The sequence below is a fragment of the Palaemon carinicauda genome, chromosome 6, assembly GCF_036898095.1.
Source record: "Palaemon carinicauda isolate YSFRI2023 chromosome 6, ASM3689809v2, whole genome shotgun sequence".
Taxonomy (NCBI): domain Eukaryota; kingdom Metazoa; phylum Arthropoda; class Malacostraca; order Decapoda; family Palaemonidae; genus Palaemon; species Palaemon carinicauda.
In genome coordinates, this window is record NC_090730.1 from 63,018,222 (window position 1) to 63,029,442 (window position 11,221).

Below are 11,221 nucleotides of genomic sequence, written 5' to 3' on the forward strand. Positions count from 1 at the left end.
CTTAACTTCTTCTATTCTAGCAGTATAGGACCTTTGTACACTCTCTATTTGCGCAATATCCTTTTGGTAGTGTGGGTACCATATCACATTGCAGTACTCGAGTGTACTACGCACATAAGTTTTGTAAAGCATAATCATGTGTTCAGCTTTTCTTGTTTTAAAGTGTCTGAATAACATTCCCATTTTTGCTTTACATTTAGCCAATAGTGTTGCTATTTGGTCGTTGCATAACATATTCCTATTTAAAATTACACCAAGGTCTTTAATTGCTTCCTTGTTTGTGATTGTCTCATTATTAGGTCCCTTGTATGCATACACCATTCCTTCTCTGTTTCCATAATTTATTGATTCGAATTTATTGGAGTTAAATACCATCCTATTTATCTCCGCCCATTCATATATTTTGTTTAGATCTCTTTGTAGTGAGTTCCTATCTTCATCACAAGTAATTTCTCTACTTATTCTTGTGTCATCGGCGAAACTTCTCACTACGGAGTTTTCAACATCACAGTCTATGTCTGAGATCATAATAACAAATAGCAGTGCAGCTAATACCGTACCTTGGGGCACACCAGATATTACCTGGGCTTCATCTGATTTCTCGTCATTTGCAACCACTATCTGTTTTCTGTTTTGCAGGAATTCTTTTACCCATTTTCCTATCTTTCCCACAATATTATGCTTTCTCATTTTTTTCTCCAATATGTTATGGTCTACCTTGTCAAAGGCTTTTGCAAAATCTAGATAGATCACATCTGTGTCTTTTTCATTTATCATATTATTGTATATGTTTTCATAGTGAGCTATCAGTTGGGTCTGTGTACTTTTTCCAGGTACGAAACCGTGTTGACCCATATTAAACAAATTATTTTTGACCAAATGGTTCATTATTTTCTTTTTTATTACCCTCTCATACACTTTCATAGTATGTGATGTTAGACTAACAGGTCTATAATTGCTTGCCTCTAGTCTTGATCCACTTTTGAAGATAGGGGTTATATAAGCTAATTTATGTTTAACATATATCTCGCTCATATCTATACTCTGTCTTAGCAGTATTGCAAGTGGCTTCGTGATAGTGTTTGCAGTTTTTTTAACCAAATCGCTGGAACTCCATCTGGTCCGGCTGCCGATCCATTTTTAATTTCGTTTATAGCCGTGACAATATATGCTTCATTAATATCTATATCCGTTAGATATTCAACATTTTCTTCTCTCATTTCTGTTTCATTATTCTCATTCGCAATTCTTGGCGTGAACTCACTCTTATATTTTTCTGCTAATATGTTGCATATTTCCTTTTTTTCATTCGTTAGCCGTCCTTCAATTCTTAGAGGGCCTATTTCTATTCTCCTTTTATTCATCTTTTTTGCATAAGAGTAAAGTACTTTGGGGTTTCTTTTTATATTTTAAAGTGTCCTTTCTTCTAAGTCCCTTTTTTCATTTTCTTTCGACTGTATAATCTTTTGTTCTGCATTTTCTATCTTACATTTTATTTCCCTCATTTTCCACACATTTTTTTCTTTTGCAAGATTTTTCTTCCACTTTTTAATTTTCTGAAATAAGATCCTTCTGTCTCTTGGTATGCACGTCTTTTGTTTATTGTTTTTTTTCGGTACATATTTTTCAACAATTTTCTCCAGTATTTTGTACAGTATATCCGTATTTACCTGTATATTATCACTTATAAATACATTTTTCCATTCTTTATTCAGTTCTTCATTTATTTCTGACCATTTTATATTCTTACTGTAAAAGTTATATTCTCCATATCCTTCCCAAAGTATTGTGCTTTTATTAATTCTGTGATCACTTGCTTTGGAATGAACTATCAATTTTATGACATTGTGGTCTGAAATTCCCGTGTTATACACTATTATTTCTTTAACATAATTCACCTCATTCACAAATACTAGATCTAGGACATTTTCCTTTCCTGTTGGAATGTGGTTTATTTGTTGCATATTATGTTCTAATAGCATATCTTGAAGCTTTTCAAATTGCCTCTCATCTTCTGCGCTACTATTACTATATTTTTTATATGTATACATACAACCACTTTCTTCTATCCGTTCTTTCCAATCCACGAAAGGAAAGTTAAAATATCCGGATAGGAGTATATTCCAGTCTTTATGGTTTCTACATATATCATCTATTTTTTCTATTATTATGTCAAACTCCTTAGTGTTTGGGGGTCTGTAAACTACAATATTCATTAGTTTTTCAAATTCAAATTTTACCGCAATCAATTCACATTCTGTGTTGCTGTATTTTTCACATACTTTTCCTTGATTTATGTCTCTTCCATATATTGCGGTTCCCCCTTGATTCCTATTTTTTCTGTCTGATCTATAAGTTTGGAAACCCTTTATCTGGTCGTCACTGCCAGTCTCTTGGGAATACCATGTTTCACTTATATTTAATATATCTATTTTTTCAATTTGGGTTAGTTCTTCTAAGAACTCTATTTTCCATTTAGAGTTACTCGTGACTAAACCCTGTGCATTCATTACTATTATGGTTTGTGTTTCATCCCCATTATTTAATATTGGTAATAATATGGATTCTCCCATGCTTCCTTCCTGTTCTGATATGATGTTCTTTTCTTCATTTCCCGGAATTCTGCCATTAAAAAATCCAACTTTTCTATTATATTTGCTCTTTCGCCTTCATATTTATTTGTGTGTGTATACCTGCAACTGTCCCCATATCTGCACCAACCCCTAGCATTATAGATGCATTCTTTGTAGTTGGGTTCTAAATGTGCAGGTTTGGGTTGAAAGGCCTCATATCTTGGGGCTCTTGGTTCAAAGCGCGGTATATACACGGCCTGCTTTTTTGTTTCTTTTTTTGTTTTTTTGCTTTCATTTTTCTTTTCAGTTTGCTGAGTTTTCTTACTTTCATTCATGGTTGCAGGATGCATATATCGACATTTTTTGTTGTAAATGCATCCTTTTCCTTCTTTTAGGTTTTTGCATATTTTTGGATGGAGATCTCTGCATTCGTCTCCATATCCGTCTAAATACGCACATTTACCATATATTTCATAATTATGGCATATCTTTGGATGCTTGTAGTAGCATCTTTCGCCAAATCTGCAATTCCCTCTTTTCAGCATATTGCAGACTATATCCTTCTTTTCTATTTTTTCTTGTTCTTGCTCTTCCCTAAAATTATGTAGGTCCGGGTAGAGTCTCTTGGGTCTATTATTTGTTTCCATCTGGTAATTTATTTCTTCATAAGTATGGTGTTGGATGGCATCATAGGTTATATCAATGATTTCTTCTGCATCCTTACACATATCCTGTTCATTGTTCTCTTCTTCTTCTTTTTCTTCTTCTTCTTCTTCTGTTTCTTCTTCTTCCTCTTCTTTATCTTCAACTATTTGCAGATTTAGTCTCGACTTAATTATATTTTCTATCCAGACTAAGCATGTTGAGCAGAATACCTTTGTGTCTTTATTTTTTATTTTTTGCTGTATTTCAGCACATGTGGGATGTGTTGGGACATGACAGGCATCACATTTTCTAATCAATTGTTGAGGATTATTAATGGAATAACGAGCCAAGAGTCGAAAACATTCATTACGTAAGCAATGTAAACACCTTTTGACAAAATTTTGCCCCGCCCATCCACCAGACACCCATTCACCTTGTTCCATTTGCTCTGAAACCCTTAACAGTCAAGAATGGCTAACAGGATTGGGAATTGGCCCTCGTGGTTTCAAAACTGTATTTGTCTTACGACTTGCAACTTTATACAGTCAAGAGAAAGCCCGTGGCCAAATTTACTATAGCCTGAATAGGTAATTATTCAGTTTCTAGTTTAAATCCAATGTTTATGGTCTGAATTGTATTTAGCGTAACATGATTATAATATTAGTAATGTCATGCAGGCTTTTGAACATTTCCATTAACTATTCACTATGCCACCAAGAGAGAGATAAAGAGAGAGATTTTACTGTATGTAAACAGTCTTTATAGAACTATTTTTGTTAAAATAAGAATTTTGTGCTAAACTCTCCATCAGAGCAACGGATCATCCGATATATTTTTTTCTTCTTCTTCGTAGGCCGTACGACCGTGTTGGCTATGTTTTGGGCATGACTGCATTTTGTAAATAATCATGAATAGTTTTAGGAGTTTTATTTGTACATCTAATGGGAATTTATAGAAGTAAAGTGAACATAATTCATTTATCCTTTAAAATAATTACGACATGTAGCAAAGCAAATAGTAGTAAAGATGATAATGCAATAAAGGAATGATACCATACTTTATCTTTAGCTTCAACATCGGCAATAACATACCCACCTACCATAATTTGTCAGCTTAATGAAATAACCTATCATCTAATGTTAAACTTAATTTCTGAGGAGGCCATGGCTTATTGCACAGAGAAAAAACATGACAAAGACTTTAAGAATGGCGGAACGATACATAAATGTGGGTGGGGTATCTGTGCTAACGTAGTAATACTACTGTAGCAGTAGTGCCGCAACAGTAGTATACATGAATTAAACGTTTAGGCCAACTGCTGGGATCCTTGAGGATCATTTAGCACTTCTTACAACTACTCGAGAAATGAGTTTTTATAGATAGAATTTAAATTTTCTGATCCAACAATGCCCATGATAGCATTCAGTGTTATCCTGAATTATAACAAGGCCAAAGTGGGTGGGACCTCATGAAGTCATCATTCTGACGATAATTATTGGTGAAGGTTTAAATCCAAAATACGGTACCGGCTATCTTTTTCTTTTCTTACTTTTTACAGTAAATAGGTAGGTAGATAGACAATAAATAAAAATTGCTTGACATTGGATATAGCAGTTATCAAATCAAGCTTGTCTACTACGTTTTTGAAAACTACCAACTATTCCCTACACCTTGTCAATCTGATTGTGACCTATAAAGTAGACTGTAATTTCTTAGGAAACTTATTTTGGGAGTTAGACTAATAATCAAATTATTTTTGTATTTATTAACATATTTTCTTGGTTTGCTCATTATGACAATTATCAGTGGCGAGTTTCAGAGTTCATAAAGGTGTACTGCTTTGCTTTTATTTAAACTTTTTTGTCATTGTTGGCAGAGGTATAGCCTTCGTTACGTATCACCAATCATCAATCGAGAAAGAGGAAAGAAATGCCGTCATAAGTTACGTAACGAGTGCGTTCGAAACCTTTTCTCTGAGTAAGTTGGCCCGTCTTTAAAAAACGTCACTTTTACATTACAAGTACCAAATTTATTCAACCTACGTAATGCAGAATATAGTCAAAATTTATGTGTAGATATAATGTGCATTCTGAAGAAGCGTTATATTTATGAAATTCATAGATAAAAAATTATTGCGAAAAAACTGTGTTACAGAGGCCCTGAATCTCATAGTAAGTCAGTTCGAAAAAATGGAATTATTCAGTGCAATGATAGCCAATGAGAAACTATACGTCATAGGTATTAGCGAAACCTGGAATTAAGGAAAAAATATAGATTTTATCGGAGAATACGAAATCTCCGTCTATAAGTATTTCAAGATTGATCACCTTGACAAAAAAGGTTGAAGGGAAATGTTTCATTTTACAAATCACGTAAATCTCATAGAGATTACGTTAGAGGCCGAATAAAAAGCGATAGGTACTATTAATACCAACATAGGAAAAATCTCAATACTAGCAAAATACAGACCACCACATCAATCGCAAGAACAGGATGAGGAGCTGCACAGACAACTGGGACATAAGGTGAATAATAAGCTAAATGTCCTAATGGGAGATTTCATTGTAGAAGTAAACTGTAACACTGAATTCTACATCACGCAAAGAGGGACACAGGTTACTAGAATTTATCAACTATAAATTCCTCCAATGGTAGGTCGATGAACTATATCTAAGGAAGACAACATGCTAGATATTGGTAGGTGGTAGGTTGGCCAAGGCACCAGCCACCCGTTGAGATACTACCGCTAGAGAGTTATTGGGTCCTTTAATTGGCCAGACAGTACTACATTAGACCTTTCTCTCTGGTCACGACCAATTTTCCTTTTGCCTACACATACATTGAAAAGTCTGGCCTATTTTTTTGCATATTCTCCTTTGTCCTCATCACCTGGCAACCCTGTGATTACCAAACAATTCTTTCTCGCCTAAGGGGTTGATTACTGTAATGTAATTATTCAAGTGCTACTCTCCTCTTGGTAAGGGTGAAAGAGATTCTTTAGCTAATGGTAATATGGCTTCTCTTGCCACACTTAAAACAGACTATATCAACCTTCTGCACGTCTTTCACGATACTTGAAGGAAGACGTTTCGATGATTTTTGCTGTCGTACTATCGTATTTTGCTTAGGGACAGTACTAGTGCTACTTCCGCTGAAAGTATTAAACTTGTTCACATAGTTATTACTGATTTGGTTTCCATGATTCGGTGAATACTTGACACTTGGTTGGAATGAGGTTGAAACTTCATGCCTGAGGAGGGTTTACGACTGATAATATTTTAACCTTCTCTCAGCAAAACAGCCTTATCAAGTCTCTTCACCTCTCTCTCTCTCAAGTACGTTCGAATTTGTTCAGGAATTCTTCGTAAGAAACTGTTCTGGTAATATCAGTTCTTCTAAATCAGGCATCTCCCTTACGTTAGCAGAATTTGTCCATCTCTCAAAATATGTCGTACCTTATAAGCCTAATCCAGGAATGTAATTTTTTCGTCATTCCTCAAACTTCAGATCATCTGATACACTTGCAGCATGCTCCTCTTTACTTCGTGATACTCCTTTCTCTGGTCCCGAGATAATGATAAATAAGCACTGCATCCTTTTGAAATCAATACACTCTGCAATAATAACGATCATTTATCTTTTGGCCATTTCATCGCCATTGCGACCATTTCAAAATGATCTAGGAAATCTGGAGACTCTTCTGTGAACCTTGAAATTAACCTCTGGGCATTCGATACATTCAACACTGGATTGTGACGGGCCGAGAGAATGTTGTGACTTAAAGACAGTATGAAAGCATCTGAGTGAGTTTATTATAGAAAACTCTCCTTCATATACAAAAGCTCAAAGCAACAAGAAATTTCATGTTCAAAACAAGACACCATTACAGATGAGAAAAACAGACATGTTTATTCTGGTTCCTCTTAGCGCGAGGGAAGAGCGAAGATACAAGCATAATATATACATAAAAGGAACTATATACGATCGTGTGACACACGGTTGGTACATGGCTCCCAACTAAAAATGACATAATGTACATGTTAAATAGGGTGCCCTGATCTAGAGAGGCGAACTGTAGGCGGGTCACCTGGAAGGATATAAGCAGGTTTTAGACAATCAATGGAGACCCAGTCTTCTTTGCCATGAATGTTTAGTAGGAATGCTTTCGGACTGCGTCGGATCAAAAGGAAAGGGCCCGTGTAAGGGGACGTTAGCGGTGGCTTGCTAGTGTCGTTGGGCAGGAATACGTGCGTTGCAGAGTGCGAGTCTGTTGGTATGTGATGCTTCGCTGGCGGCATAGAGTAAATTTTCCCACGACGTGACGTATGCGCTGGAGATCGTCGGAAGAGGTTGTAGAAGGAAAAAATTCGGGTGAGACGACCAACGGGTCGCCATATACCATTTCAGCTGCCGAGACAGTGAGGGCGTCTTTAGGAGTGGTCCTGAGTCCCAGGATGACCCAGGGAAGCTGAGTAAACCAGTTGGAATCCTTGCAGCGGGACATCGAAGCTGCTTTCAGGGTGTGATGAAAACATTCAACCATTCCATTGGCAGCGGGGTTGTAGGCCGTTTTCTGAGGTAGGGTGATGCCCAAGAGATTCAGTAATGATGTCCACAATTGAGAGGTGAAAGTGGTACCCGTGTCAGAAATTATATGCTCAGGGATACAAAATCTTGCAATCCATCCTGAGAGTAAGGCAGATGTATATGAGGAGGATGTTGCAGTTTCCATGGGAATGGCTTCACGCCAATGAGTGGAGCGGTTCATGAGGGTATACAGGTAACGATGTCCTTGTGATGTGGGTAGGCCTACAACGTCAGCGTGAATGTGTGCGAAATGGCGCTGAGGTTGAGGAAAGGAGCCTACTCCTGAATCCGTGTGTTGATGCACTTTGGAAGTTTGGCAAGAAGTACAGGCGCTGACCCAATCCTTAGCATCCTTAGAAATGCCATGCCAAGTGAACTTCGTCTTCAGCAGCCGTGCAGTAGAACGGCACGAGGGATGTGAAAGGCCATGAATGAAATCAAACACCTGCCGGCGCATGGGAGCAGGAATCCAAGGTCGTGGTTTAACAGTACTGATGTCACAGAGGAGGGTGATGTTGGAGTCTTTGAGAGGGAAGTCTTCCCAATGAAGGGACGTCCAGGATGTCCTACATGCTTGATGCTCTGGATCCTGTCATTGGGCTTCAGCCAGGGCATTATAGTCCAATCCCAGTTGAACGGCAGGTAACGTGTTTCTTAACAGGGCATCGGCAACGGGATTCATTTTTCCAGGGATGTATTGAAGGGTGCAATTGTATTCAGGCACTGCGGAGAAATGCCGGCATTGCCACACGGACCAGGCGTCGGACTGTCGAGTGAAGATGTGCACCAGAGGCATTTGGTCTGTGTGAATGACGAAGGGTGTACCTTTTAAGGAATGGTGAAAGTGACGGACAGCCAAGTGCACCGCCAGCAATTCGCGATCAAAGGTAGAATAACCCGATTATGCCTTGGACAGTATTCTGCTGAAGAAGGCCAATGGGTGGAGTGAGCTGTTGACCACCTGTTAGGAGTATTGCACCAATAGCGATGTTGCTGGCATCGGTGGAGAGAAGGAGGGGGCATGTGGGATAGGAAAAGTGAGAGCAGCAGCAGTTGATAGGGCCTTCTTTGAATTGCAGAAGACCGCTTCTTGGAGGGAACCTCACTTCAGGTCCTTTGGCTTGCCCTTGAGGGAGGCGTAAAGGGGAGCAAGAGTGGCGGTAATGGCTGGCAGAAAACGGTGATAATAGTTAATCATGCCCAAGAATTCCTGCAGAGCTTTGACGGTTGAGGACACGGGGTAGTCCTGAACGGTTGCTAACTTCTCAGGGAGGGGATGGACTCCTTCAGGAGTGATGCGGTGCCTTAAGAACAACACTTCGTTGGCGATAAAGGTACACTTGTCGTACAGGACTACAAGGTCGTTTTGTTGCAGGCGGTCGAGCACGATGCGCAGGTGACGGAGGTGTTCCTCTTTTGAGGAGGAGAACACAAGTATGCCGTCCACATAACATACACAGAAATGGAGGTCCCCTAATAGGCCATTCATGAGACGTTGAAACGTGGCCCCAGCATTACAAAGGCCAATAGAGGAGTAATTGAAGGTGTATGTACCAAACGGAGTGGTGATGGCCGTCTTGGGTAGGTTTTCTAGGTTCATAGGCACATGATAATACCCCTTCAGGAGGTCGAGCGTAGAGAAAACCTTCGCTTTGTGCAGGTAGGAGGTCACGTTGGCAATTTTTGGGAGGGGGTAGTGATCCGGTTCTGTTTGCATGTTCAGGCGCCTGTAATCTCAGCAGGAGGGAGGGAGCCGTCTTTCTTCAGAACGATGTGTAAGGGTGACGACCATGGGCTGGAGGCCTGTTGGCAAAGGCCAATTTCTTCCATTTTGGCTAACGTCTGTTTGGTGGCTGCCAATCGATCTGGTGCTAGACGTCTGAATTTTGCAAAGACTGGGGATCCCGTCGTCTTGATATGGTGATAAATACCGTGCTTGGCAGGAACCGTGGGCGTTTATCAAAGTTCTGGACGGAAAACTTCTCGGTAGGACGTGAGGAAGTGGGCGTAGGCATCTGTGGGTGCGCTGACATGGAGAGTGAGGTTGGAGGGGGCGGGTTGAAGAGGTGTTGACAAGTACGAGTCTGCGTTGACCAATCGTCGGTGGGCGACATCAACCAGATGGTGGAAATGATAGAGGAAATCTGCACCGAGGATGGGCAAAGTGACGTCAGCAACAAGAAACTTCCAATTAAATTTACCGTTTCTGAACAATAATGCGAGGTTCTCGTAACCGTAGGTGGGTATCGCAGATCCCTTGGCAGCTACTAAGCGGACGTCGGCAGATGTAGACAGACTACATCGTGTCCTGAGGAGTTCCCTTGGCAAAAGAGAACGACAAGCCCCCTTGTCTACCAAATATCGCACGCCCGTTCCTGCATCATGTAAAAAGAAAAGAATAGAAACACGGGAGGCCACCGCCACGAGCGATGATCTACTTAAACGTTTTTTGGGCACTGACAATCGTTGGCACATTTCTTCACGGTTACCCCGAATCTGAAGTGGTCAGTTGTGAGATAGCTAGTGACTGTAAAAGTCGTTGGTTGGGGTGCGATCGAGTGTTGGGTGGTGGGTAGCTTTGTCGCACATCAGAGGGTAGGCGTGTATATCCTACGGCATTCACATCAGCTTTGGTTGACGTTGAATAGGCGTACTCTTCGTCAGGGGTGGAGGCGTTGATGGAGGTCTTTAAGTGGCTGTCCATAAGGGTGTCGGCTTTGGTCATCAAGTCCTTTATGGGTAAACTATCGACATCGGGTATGGCAGTGCGTATAGGTCAGGGTAAACAGCGTATCCAAAGGGCACGAAGTAGGTTCACTTCACAAGGAGAGCTGTCTGCGTCAGGTTGCCGGCGAGCGATACTGGTCATTTCCGTGAGGTCGAATGAAGCCCTTTGGTACCCCAACGGTTGTTGAGAAAATTGATAAAATTTTGCTATATGGGTGGCTGGCGACAGCGAGTACTGCTGCAGAAGGTATGTTTTGAGGGCGTCAAACACTATTGGGGTGTCTCTTGGTTCACAAAGCCTGTTAGATATTTCCAGGAAGGTGTCCTTGGGTATTGCCACGAGAACATCATCTGCTTTGGTGGTTGAGCGAGTGACGCCCTTGATGCGAAACTGGACTTCTGCACTCTGAAATCAAGCAAACGCCTCTCCGCTGGCAAACAATGAAAGTTTCAATGGGGCAGCCGCAGCGCCACCTTCCGCAGAGTCTTCCATAGTATCAACGATGGAGGGGCGAGTGGGGTTGGAAGGCGAGAGGAGCGATTTGACTTCTGTGGTCACCAATGTGATGGGCCGAGAGAAAGTTGCAAATCAAAGACAGTATGAAAGCAACTGAGTGAGTTTATTATAGAACACTCTCCTTTATATGCAAAAGCTCAAAGCAACAAGAAATATCATGTTCAAAAACAGA